The sequence below is a fragment of the Lycium barbarum genome, chromosome 5 (assembly GCF_019175385.1).
Source record: "Lycium barbarum isolate Lr01 chromosome 5, ASM1917538v2, whole genome shotgun sequence".
Classification (NCBI taxonomy): Eukaryota; Viridiplantae; Streptophyta; class Magnoliopsida; order Solanales; family Solanaceae; genus Lycium; species Lycium barbarum.
The window spans coordinates 121,613,576-121,627,239 of record NC_083341.1 but is presented as its reverse complement, the minus strand read 5'-3'; the positions used below and the strand labels follow the sequence as shown (position 1 = coordinate 121,627,239).

The following is a 13,664-nucleotide window of genomic DNA, read 5'->3' as shown; positions in this document are numbered from 1 at the left end:
CCCATCTGATTTTAGGCAATTGACGGCCTTAGCCGATGCGATAAGAGCAAAAGAATAAATACTAATAGGCTCCGAAAGTAAAGAAGCTCCTCTCTAACTCGCACTTACACCGGACAAAGACCTTCAATAACATTTTCTCTACAAGTACAGGATGGAGTAATACTGTTTAAGATCCATCAATCTCTCATGTTTATCGTTCTGCAAAGTTATGTTTTCTTATCTGGCGGTGCTCTGTTGAGACTTGTGCGAGTTGTTGAGAAATTCTCTGCTCGCTCAGAAGTCAAAACTAGAGAAACATGAATAACAAAGCAAAATTTTTACTAGTAGTAAAATGTCCATTAGCCTACATCTCAAGGGCCCTCTCTTTGGAGACACTGAGGAGCCGTTTTTGAAATCATGTTTGAATATGTAATTTGAATATCTTAAGTTGTATTTTATGTTTTAGACATAAAATTCCCACAAGTTGTGAAAACTATCAAAATATTTTCAATTCTTATACAATCTTACCAAATGAGCAAATCATAGTTCATAATAAAATAAACGGAAAAGGCTCAAATATGCTATCGAACTATCGGAAAGACGGAAATAGCTCATTTATGCCACTCGTCAATAGTTTGACTCATTTATGCCATTGAACTATAGGAAATGACTCATTTATGCCATTCATCAATAGTTTGACTCATTTATGCCATTACTCGTTACCAAAATGACTCATTCATGCCATTTTTCATTAACGCCGGTTTTATAATACAAGATATGACACGTGGCCTCCAATTAGAGGTATACGTCATTTAATTAAACCAGCCCAATTTTAAATATCAAATTAAGAAAAAATCCGACCCATACATCCTGTCCACCCACAACCATAATCTAGTTGGAGGCCACGTGTCATATATGGTATTGTAAAACCAGCTTTAATGAAATATGGCATGGACGAGTCATTTTAGTGACAGATGATGGCATAAATGAGTCAAACTATTGATGAGTGGCATAAATGAGCCATTTCCTATAGTTCGATGATATAAATGAGCCAAACTATTGGCGAGTGGCATAAATGAGCCATTTTCGATAGTTCGATGGCATATTTGAGCCTTTTCCGTAAAATAAATACGCTACTAGAAGACCTTTCTAAAAATACAACATCAATTGATCAAACTTTAGTTCAATAAAAACGAAAATTTAACGTGAATAGTAATATAACTACTCTTTAATATAATTCTCCCACATGGTAGACATAAATAAAGGTTGGTGGAAGTTAATAAAGTTGATAAATGGTTGGTGGGAGTAATTGTTAAAAATATTTACCAACTTTTGAGTCTTTTTTTATAAAATATAAATTTATGGGTCAAGTTTTATATTTAAATTTTTTAAAACCATGAGATGAAATGCATGTCCAAACGCTGATTTCATCTCATGTATTCAAACCATGATTTCAAACCGCATGTTCAAACGCCTACTAACAGCATTGTTTCAAGTGTCGGGTACTCTTTATGAAAACTATTTTCCCATGTGAAGCCACAGGTTAGATTACGTTATTACCTATCAGGTCAATGGTGATCAACCCTTGAAAAAATTGTAGGTATCATCTGCTGCTTTATGCTTGAAAGACCGTCTCCTCTGTAGGGGTGGTAAAAGTAGTCCAAACCCATGTAATCCTTACAATGCGCTTAAGTTTTAATGGGTTTAGGCAAGAGTAGTTTTGATGATGGGTTGATTTGAGTTACGTTCAAGTTGATGCATCACAAATCAACTATCCAAATTGACCCATGATGATGCCCGATCTTGATCCATGGAAATGCTTAATCTTAGCTTGTAGAGTTCCACTCCAGATTAAGATTTTTGCATATGAATAAATGTTTAATTTTTCTTCATTATCATAGATTGCTATTAATATTGGTTATTATAATTATTATCATTGGTGAAATATTATTATTGCCTACTTTTTCTAAAGGAAAAAACTAAAAGAAATTGGTACGTATTTGAAACACGTGTAAGGGACAAAGTAATATTGCGTTGACTCAACTCATAATATAAAAACCGTCTAAAGATGACATAAATTCTGGATTAGTTGATAAAAATGACATCCTTTAATTATTTTATTTTATGTAAATATATTTCTGTGTAAGAACAGGATATCAGTCTGATATAGGAATTTTGATTTGGAATCTACAAGGTAATGATGCTTTATAGATAATCTAATAATGATAAATACGTCGTTCCTTACTTACTTTTCATCCATGGGGCAGTGTTCATGTAGTGTTTTTTTTTTTTTTTTTTTCATGTTCTTTCTAGCTCTGAATTTCGGATTCGAGTTTTGAATATGAAAAAAATTCGAATAATGAATAATGCTTTTTTAATTGGGTCTTATGAGTTGCAAGTTCGAATTTAATTAGTTGGTATCTGAATGTTGATACCAGCCATCTGATGAGAAAAGAAAAAAAAAAAAAAGAGCGAATAATTACTTCCATATCTGAAACATTGCGATTAGCAATGAAAATTTCTACTTAGCGAATTGTAAAATTTAAATAGTTATTTCTTTGTTTTTGATGTTTTTCTTTTATATTAGACGGAATCATGAAATGTAAGTATGAAAATTATAAAAATGATGGGTCAAGTTGGGTGGATTGGGCTACCACCCATTGTTTAGCCTATATTAGCCCATGTTAACTTTGGGCAGGTTGGGTCAATGACTCCTTTATCATTTTTTTGTGTGGATTTTCCTTCAAAAGCACTAGTCTTTAATTTTTGCCCCGCAAATTGGTGGTCTTCAATTTATGCTCTTCTCCTAATACCCCAAGGTTCTGGGTTCGAACTCCAGCTCAGTAAAAAAAAAAAAAATCACAAGGCAGAGGTTTGGTTTGGAAAGCAAAGTTTTGCATGCAAAACTCTACCTCAGTCAGAATTTTGATTGCAAAACTCCCTGCAGGCAGAGTTTTGCCCTGCAGGTAGAGTTTTGTATTCAGGTAAACTCTGCCTTAAGGTAGAGTTTTGGAAGGTAGAGTTTTGGCATGCTTGAAGGCAAAACTCTACCTTAGAGTTTTGGCATGCCTGAAGGCAAAACTCTACCTTAGAGTTTTGGCATGCCTGAAGGCAAAACTCTACCTTAAGGTAGAGTTTGCCTCAAAACTCCGCTTGATCAGCCAGAGTTTGACTCAAACTCTGCTTGATCAGCCAGAGTTTGACTCAAATTCTGCTTGTTCAGCAAACTCTACCTTAACGTAGAGTTTCAAACTCTGCCTGAAGGTAGAAAATTTTTACCCGACCCAAAGTTTTGCCTGCAAATCTCTGCCTTGCGAATCCAAACTTTGCCTTGCGATTTTTTTTTTTTTTTTTTTTTAATTTTTGACTGAGCGGGGATTCGAACCCGGAACCAAAGGGTTCTAACGAAGGGCAAAAATTAAAGATCACCAATTTAATGGGCAAAAATTAAAGACCATCCCAAAATAAGGGCATTCCTGCGAATTGCCCCTCATTTATTTCTTCAGCCCATCTTGACACGCTTAAATTCAGCCAAACCGCCAATTTTCCGCTCTAGTCCTTTCCTTCGCTTAAGTACAAATTAGGTTCCAGTCACATTTTCGAGGTTCTTCAAATTGCTATCGTTAAATCAGACATGGATAAAAAATGCCTCTAACATATTGAAAACAATTTAAATTTGTTCTCCTTCCACCTATTGGGCATCAATTGCTATTAATGTTAATTTTTCGCGGGTTAAAAGTGCCCACGCTTCCACCTATTGGACCCCAACTGCCCTTCACGGTTAAAAATGTTCTCATTTTAACATACTTATGAGATGACATATGTGTGCTTTAATTAAATAATGATACTAATTTGTTGATTTGCGTGGATGTTAGACTCAACCCTAAATAACCCAAACCATCAGAATTTTTGTTCAGATTATTGAGGCTGGATCTATAAGAATCCACCATTATTAAAGGAAGAAGAAATTGAGCTGAACCGAGGTCTGGAATCCGTTGAAGCTTGTTTGCACCGTGTTTGAAGCAAAAATTGCAAAAGGGTCAACGTTAATTCTTGATCAATTCAAACCCTCCGCCATGCCAACGGTTCGAAATTCAAAATGTAAATGCTTGAACGCGTTTCCTATGAGCTATGAAATTCAATTCTAAAATTAAAATTCAATTTTGATATCATTTGCTGAGTCAAATAAATGACTTTTCAATTCAGCCTCACATGAGTCAACGGATCAAATTCAATAAAATTTACGTATAATCAATAATTTGATGCAAGGAATCAATACTCTAAGTTTGGGGTTGATGTTCCACCTTTTCGTATCCCAAATCCAAGAGCCCTTGTCCAATAATGCACAAAATTGCTGCTGAAAATCGAAATCAGCTTTATATACTCATTCAGGTCCTTCTTCGTGTTCGCGCGCACCAATCCTGCATTCGCGATGTACTCCCTCGTCAGGTCTGCACAATCACGACTGACTTCTCGCGGTCGCATAAGAGGCTTACCGAATGTGACTTCTCTTTGCTGTCACGTTTCCTACCTCACGATCGCGAAGACCAAACAACCAGACCTTCCCAGTAGCCACTCTCCTCCTTACGATCGCGAAGAAGGAAACCGATGCTAAAAAATCTACAATCGTCACATATGTCTCAATGATGCCAAGACTCCTAAACCCTCAGGTCCCAAATTTAACTCTATCAACAAGTTGTAAATAGTATTCCCTCTGCATCAAAAAGAGTGTCCACTTAGTCATTTGCACAACTCTTAAGAAAATACTAACTCCTAGACAATAATAGGTAATTTGACTGAACTCTCCCTAATTAAATAGGTATTGGAATTGATCACATAACACTTAATTGAGACAAATCTTGAAAAATAAAGTTAATTCTTTTTTGATTTGATAAGTGAACACTTTTATTAACTTAAGAAAAAAAGGCTAAGTGAACACTCTTTTTGTTCCGGAGGGAGTAGTACTTACTTACACAAGATCTCAAATTATGACTTCAGGCATAAACACTCACAAAGAGGGTTTGAGTAATTACATAATTACTGGTAGTGCTCGCTTTTCTAATTGGAGATTCCAAAATCACATGTACCTAATTAAATCTTTTGTACTCCTTCCCTAGGAGCTCCCCTTTTGCTCTCTTGTTGACTCGAACCCACAATCTTCGGGTTGGAGATGGAGGGTGCTTACCATCTGAGTAACTCCCTCTTGTCACCTCATTAAACTTTAATTTTTCATTTCATTGGTTTGGACGATATCTAATCATCTTGACCTCGACAAAAAGGTGATTGTATGGCTATCCATATTAATCATTAATAGAGATTTCTACTTTATTCTTTCATGTATAATTATTTACTCAAAGGTTTATTTAACAAAAAAATACCATATGATTCGATATACACATACAATATACGTGCGGAGAAATTATTACTATAAATAAAAATGGAGGGAGTATCAATGTTGAAGAAAGCACAAAACATGAGGAGTAGGTGGTCCTGGCAAGTGATGAAGATGATGGATCAATGAGGAGCTTTAATGGGAGGCCCAAAGCTCCAGAGTCAAGTGGAATTGATTGATGATTGAGACTCTCATTAAGGTTTTTGGTCGAACTATTTCTGGCCCTACTTTAAAGTGGATTCACCAGGATCCTTACCACGTGACTGCGTGGCGATGACTAAATAAGACACAATCCAGCTTGGTCATGGTCCCATTTATATCACAAAAAGAATAGACGAATTGGGTTCAAAAGATAACATACAAGCGAATTTAAAATTTAAATTTTATAAGTTTAACTTAGTATTGAATTTAACATTGTAAAATTATGAGTTGATATTTGTTATTTATTGCATTTTAATAAATTTTGCCACATAAATTTATGTTCTGCTTCGAAAATATTAGTACAGAGAAATTATTTAAAGCTCCATCCGCACTAAGCCGAAGTATGGACAGAGACCAGAATACACTTACACTGGTTGCTGCACATTTTGGAGGGCTTCACAGAGTGGCATAGCTACGTAGACTTAAGGATGATCAATTGAACTGTAACACCCCAAAATTTTCTTTTTTGAAAGTAACACCTCAATTTTTTTTTTAGAAAAAAAATAAATATATTTTTTTTAGTTATGTTTCGGGTGATCTGACTTCGGGAGGTCGTAACCCCATCCGAATTTGGGAATTTGGGAAAACTCATAAAATGAAAGTTGTAGATAATTGAAGTGCCTTTCCAACCATATATTATGGGCTTATAGGTGGCATCTGGATAAAGAGTTATGGACATTTTAATGCAGAAAGGTCAAGCTGGACAACAAAATTCGGCCCACCCCGATTCCAAGTCGAGTCAGGCCCAACTCCTTAGCCCATTAAGGGATATTTTCAGCTCCATTCCCCATTTTCAGATCAAAGAATATCCAGAACCTCCTAGAGAAAGAGAGTAGAGAGAAAAAAAAAAAACCAAGATTTGATCAAAATCTGAGCTCCGAATCCCAAAGCTCGTGAAGAGAAAAGTGTAGTACGAGTTGTCATCGTCATTTTAAGCTAAATATTGACCTTGGGGAAGGATATTTTCGTGGTTGAGCTACTGCTAAGGTATGTATAAGATTTATTTTATGTTATTAAAGTGTTTATTTGGAGTTTTAACGGATTAGAACGGAGAAAATAGCATTATAAACTCGTTTGTTGCCTTATTGCAATTTATGGATTGGGGGCTATTTTGTTGGATATAAATGGGTGGAATTAATGGAGTTATGATGTATAATAATTGTTGATATTGTTATTGATGTTGTTGATAAGTTGTTGTTCTTGAATTTGGGAGAATAAAGTGTATGAAGATATTGTATACAAACCCGTTTTTGGATTGGGACTGCTGTTAGTGTTTTTAGCATAACTCCTTGTATACAGCTCCGTTTTGAGTGCTTCAAGATGTTCTGGAAAGCTATTTCATAGACCTAAAACTTTCATTCAGGCCGTAAAACCCAGTTTTGTCTTTAGATCGAAAAGGGGTGATGAAGTTCAGGGGGAGGTGCTGTCCAGATTTCTGTTTTGAACATCCTACATGGACTGCTGTTAGTATTTTGAGCATATCTTTTTGTACAAAATTGTTGTAGGAGTGATTCGAATTTCTATGAGACCCTAAGACATATATCTACAACTTTCATTGAGGACAAAAAGTCCATTTTTTCCATTTACCCCTTCGAAACTGAGCAACAATACAAGACAGTAGCGCTGTCCAGAATTTCTGTTTTGATAGTTTGGGCTGATTTTCGTTGATTTCGTGTTTAGTTGTGATGTGCTGGGACTTTTGAACTTAAGTAGATATTTGATTGTGTATTTAAGGTATATATGCTCTTGTACAAGCTAAGAGGAATTATCTGACGAAGTGGACTTTGGTCGGTCTATGGCGTAGATGATTTGAACTCCTCGAGTTGTGGTAGAACTTGTTGTGTGGTAAAACGCCAAGGTTTGTGTATAAACTTGAACTTAAAAATATCTTTATTTTTCTGGAATTTTGAAGTATCTTGATGAGTTATTTCTTTACTCTTTATCTTATATTATTGTATGGTTATTGTCTCAAGTATTGCAAAACTTTTGCTAAATCGCCCACTTGTACGAATTGCTTGATCATTTTGCATTCTTGTTGGGACTTTATCCTTCTCGTTATGGTGACTAGTCATCGATATTGGCATGCCCCTCGATTCGGATCTTGCCCATCTTGACTTTGGATTTACATTTCGTCTTGACGATGGATTTTCGTCCATTTTCGAGTACGAGTGGAAAGCCACTTTCAACATGGTTCTTGATTCTCTGATATTGGGTGACGACCCTTCTTGATATGGGCTTCGGTCCTTCTTGATTTCGGGGCTTCGGCCCGTCTTGATATTGATTGTGCGTAGTGTGATGACATGACGTACATATTGGGCGAAATTGGTTATTTGACAAATTCTCTTGAATTGAATTATAAGCTTTCTTGATACTTGAGCCTTAGTATATTAGTAATGATATTTTGAAACTCTCCAAGGTTTGTATTCGATACTTTGATATACTTGTGCACTTGGGCTTATTGTTACCTTATTGAGTCACTTACGGCGAACAAGGGAATTGGAGAATTTAATGGCTCCAAGCCCAAAGTTTATACACCACTGAGCTTTATGCTTAGCGATAGTTGTTTTCTATCGTAGGTAATGTGCGAGATGAGATATGAAGATGGCCACTTGGAGTATACTTTTGGGAGCCTTAGTGAAGATCACATGTGCATATGCATTTAGTTTTTGTAAACTTCTGGGGACTTGTACATGATACACGTGTGACACTTATGTATGAAATTTTGAAGGCTTGTGGAAAACAAGACCATGTGCTTGTAACTTAAACTTGGTGACTGGTTTTGCTATTTTAGGGTGTGTTTTTAACCCAAGTCATGCCATGTACTGGGTTTATATTTTGTCTTGTAATTATGTACAAAGGATGATAATAGTTTTGTGAAAATCACTAGTTTGAGTTTTGTGTATCTTATGGACCCGCAATGGTGTTGATTTGAAAATAAAATTTCAAAACGAAGTTTCTTAAATGTGTTGACTATTTGAGAAGGGAATTACCGTTTTAAAATGACACTCTGTTATTGTATTTCATCTAAGAAATTTTTCGGAGAGCGCAATGAAAAAAAAATAAAAAAAAGAATGCCGCACTTTCAACCCTTTTTTTCGCATGGGCCTTTTTCCGCTATTAAATATATTTGTGAATATCTTTTGGCATAAGTTTTTTTATAAACGACGTAATGTAAAATTAGCTTTTGTTTCGTAAGTGGTATCCTCCCAAAGGGGTGCTACATGAACGATCATCGTAGGAAAATTATACAATGTAATAGCAAATATAAGTAAAAAAAAAATATTGTGTACATAAAATCTTGAATATCCTTAATGAAATTTTTGGCCTCGCCAGTCACAATCAGGGACGAATTTATTGGCAAATTATGATGCACGGGCCATAGTCTTTCTACAAAACTAAGTATTTATGTGCATATTTTCTTAGATTGATATAAGATTCATGCTCCAAGCTAAAGACCGAATGGTGTACTTAATTGAATATTTAGTTATTTATCTAGAGGAATACCGACAAATTCCCACTTAATATACTTTTTTCTTTTCCGTTTCTTAAATAATTCGAACATATTCTAAAAATACTAGATCCGTCTGTGTCCTCTAAATAAATTTTCAGCAGCTAAGGAAAGTGATGGATCAAGAGGTGGCGACACTATAGAGAGGGCGGCGGAGCTTGTGCACTGTTGTGGAAAGTGAGCCCTTAATAATTCATTTACACCACTCACTTTCATTCTATTTGTTTGGAAAGTGAGCCCTCCCATCATTTCGTGTGTTGAACAAACCTGTATTTTGCAATTTTACTCAAACCGGTTATTGCATATATTGAGGTCGTAGTCATTATCATTAAAAAAAAAAGTAAAAAAAAAAAAATGATACACCTCTTCGTTCGTTTGGTATGATAGTGTTCCATTGAACGCCAATTTTTCCTTTTTAGAAAAGGTAAGACATTTAACTATTTTTAAGTCCCAATTTATGTGACTATTTTGTTTTTTGTTTTTACGGTTTGTACTCAAAAGAATGTCGTCTTTCTATATTAGAATTAACTTAATTTTAAAATTCTCCCTTTATCCTTAATGAAATGATTTATAGCCACATAAATATCTAAGGTTAAAATCATAAATTTTCAAAGTCTTTATTTTTTTCTTAAATTTTATATCTAGTCAAACGGTGTCACATAAATTGACATGGAAGGAGCCCTAAAATTAAAAATTTATATATAAAAAATTAGTTTTTCTATTCGGAAGAATGTCATGTAAAAGAAAAGAGAGAGATTAATACCTTAGATTCACTTATAATATAGTGATATTTTAGACCTTGTCAGTTTCCACATTTCACCAAATTAGAGTCATTATAATGTACAAATCAGTATTAGCAGAGTGAATAATGACAAGCGCACCCATGATTGCCCAAAACACGTGGTGCATCACCTATGTGACAATAATACAGCTTTCACAAGACAAAAAGTTTACAGTATGATATGTTACTTTAACAGCAAAAAAGAAAGAAAAACTGTTGAGATGATAAATGTCGTTCTATAGGAGAACTTTAAAATATCCAGATTTGGATTCACTTATAATATAATGATATTTTAGACTTTGTCAGTTTCCACATTTCACCAAATTAGAGTCATTATAATGTACAAATCAGTATTAGCAGAGTGAATAATGACAAGCGCACCCATGATTTGCCCAAACACGTGGTGCATCACCTATGTGACAATAATACAGCTTTCACAAGACAAAAAGTTTACAGTATGATATGTTACTTTAACAGCAAAAAAGAAAGAAAAACTGTTGAGATGATAAATGTCGTTCTTAGGAGAACTTTAAAATATCCGGATTTGGTTCACAAGAATTTCGTCTCTTCAAAGACGATCATTACAATTTTGGTTAGATTTTAAACATTGAATACTAATATCGTGTATTGTAATGTTAATTCTAACTTCATGGAGCTTTAGCTATTTGTTGAAAGAGTGAATAATTTAAATGGTCATTAATTATAGTACAGATTTTTATTAAAATTACTAATCTTTATTTTGTATCAATAAACTTACTCAAATTGGACTAGTTTATTTATAATGTCACTATAGCTGAAAAAGTTAAAGGATTAATTACGTAGACCTTTCCTTGAATTTAGTCTCATAACACTAACTTCAATTCTATTGTTGTTATGCTTGTCTTTCTTATTTTATTTTTTTCGTAATAATTTTTTTAACATAATTATTATTAATACAAAATAATATGACTTAAATAAATTTCCATTATAAGATATTCTTTTATTTAATTAATTTTGTAAACATCTTTTATTTTAAAAAAAAAAAATCATTTCCATTGTTCACAATTTCATTTTATAGGTCCAATGTTAGCTAGATAAAATTTGTGGTGTGAAACAATTAAAGATGTAAGAACAGTATGGACTTAGCTAGGATCTCAAATTTATCATCATAAAATAAAGAGAGATAAAAATTATCACGTGTTTCGACCTTCATACTTACAATGTAGAGCAGTTACAATGAATATATATTTGGGTCTCGAATTTATCATCATAAAATAAATAGAGACAAAAATTATCACGTGTTTCGACCTTCATACTTACAATGTAGAGTAGTTACAATGAATATATATTCGCGAAGATGAATATAATTTCAAACATAGATTTCAAAACTGTAGGCTAATAAAAGGCTAATATTTTATTCCCATAACTAACCGTCTACTTAATGGATTGTGATATGCACGACCTTTAGCACACAACAATAGGTGAGATTCCAAAATTCCAAAATCAAAAGAAAATTAATTGTTATATGATTGAATCTCTATATATCATCAAAAAAGAATCTAGTTATATATATATATATATATATATATATATATATATATATATATATATATATATCATGTGGACAATAATGGAAATGAAAATGTTTTTTTTTTCTTAAAAGAAGACATCTTTTATTTTCAAGAAAAAATCATTTCCATTGTTCACCATTTCATTTTACTGGTTCAATATTTTTCTAAAAAATAAATTATGGCATGAAATAATTAAAGATGTAAGAATAGTATGGACCTAGCTGGGGATCTTGAATTTATCGTCAAAAAATAAATAGAGACAAAATTTATCACGTATTTCGACCTTTATACTTACAATGTAGAGTAGTTACAAAGAATATATATTTGCAAAGTTGAGTACAATTTCAAACATAAATTTAAAATTGTGAGCTAATGTTTTGCCCCTACAACTGACTGTCTACTTAATGGATTGTGATGTGCACGCATTTAGCACACAACTATAGGTAAGGTTCCAAAATTAGAAAGTAATAAAAATTAATTGTTAAATAATTGAATCTAAATATATCAAAAAAAAATCTAGTTATATATGTCATGTGAACAATAATGGAAATGAACGTGTTTTTTCTTAAAAGAAGACATCTTTTATTTTCAAGAAAAAATCATTTCCATTGTTCACCATTTCATTTTACAAGTTCAATGTTTAGCTAGAAAAAACTCGTGGTGTGAAATAATTAATAATGTAGGAACAATATGAACCTAGCTAGGGATCTTGAAGTTATCGTTATAAAATAAATAAAGACAAAAATTATCACGTGTTCCGTCCTTCATACTTATAATGAATATATATTCGCGAAGATGACTATCACGAAGATGAATACAATTTCAAACATAGATTTCAATCTTGTGGGCTAATGTTTTACCCCCACAACACACTGTCTACTTAATGGATTGTGATATTCACGCATTTAGCACACAGCTATAGGTGAGATTCCAAATTAGCAACTCAAAAAATAATTAATTGTTAAATAAATGAATCTAAATATATCAAAAAAAAAAAATCTAGTTATATATTCATGTGAACAACAATGAAAATGAAAATAATTTTACATAAAAAAAACTTTTATTTTCAAGAAAAAATCATTTCTATTGTTCACCATTTCATTTTACGTGTTAGAAAACAATTGTGGTGTGAAATAATTAAAGATGTAGAAATAGTATGGACCTAGCTCGGGATCTTGAATTTAGCGTCATAAAATAAATAGAGACAAAAATTATCACGTGTTTCGACCTTCATACTTACAATATAGAGTAGTTACAATGAATAAATGATCGCGAAGTTAATACAATGTCAAACAAAAACTTCAAAATTGTAGGCTAATGGTTTGCCCCCATAACTGACTGTCTAATTAGTGGATTGTGATATTCACGCATTTAGCTCACAATTATAGTTAGATTCTAAAATTAGAAAAGCGAAAGAAAATAATTGTCAAACAATTGAATCTAAATATATATATATATATATATATATATATATATATATATATATAAAAGAATCTAGTTATATATGTCATGCGAGCAACAGTGGGAATAATAATGTTTTTTCTTGAAAAAATATCTTTTATGTTCAAGAAAAATCATTTTCCATTGTTCACCATTTCATACAGGTCCAATGTTTAGCTAGAAAAAATTTGTAGTGTGAAATAGTTAAAGATATACCACACCAATAATTGGTATAGCCAATTCAACCCAAAAGACAAAAAAGATTCAAACAAATGAGAAAAAAAAAGTTGATTTCTCACGTGATCACTTAGCTAATCGTTATTATCGCAAAAGTCACCTTTCTTTTTTATTCCAATTTGCTTCGACAAAGAAAGTGACGTTCTAAGATAATAACTTTAGTTGAGTGACTATACGGGAAATCAACTCGAAGCATATATGTACCTTGATCAGAGTTGTTTTCTTGTCCGATTTATTATCAATAGTAACCCTACAAATCCAACAACCAGAATTTATGATTAAATCAACATAAAGATGCATAATTTCCAGTTTATAAATAATCTTGGTCACAAAAGTTGCAATCTTTAAATCCCATTTGGTGAAAATAAAAAAATTGCAGTATAATTCAAAGCAGAAAAAAAAAAAAAAGAGATGTTCCGAAAATGAGTGGCAAGTAAACAAGACAAGGAAGTACCTTGGTGGGTTCATTCTACGCACAAGTTTCTCGAATTCATCATCAATAGTGAGAGAAGTAGACCCGTAATCCATTTATGAATTAAGGTACCAAAAAAAAAAAATTCAATAGAGAAAAGAAAG

The 13,664-nt window shown here is 32.9% G+C and overlaps 1 long non-coding RNA gene across 1 annotated transcript; it reads left to right on the top strand.

Annotated features, from left to right (window-relative positions):
• Positions 1 to 6,418: 6,418 nt before the first annotated feature.
• Positions 6,419 to 8,425, top strand: LOC132642669 (uncharacterized). The gene is made up of 3 exons (XR_009583295.1): positions 6,419 to 6,559; positions 7,307 to 7,430; positions 8,149 to 8,425. It is a non-coding gene; the product is annotated as an uncharacterized LOC132642669 (long non-coding RNA).
• Positions 8,426 to 13,664: the final 5,239 nt, after the last annotated feature.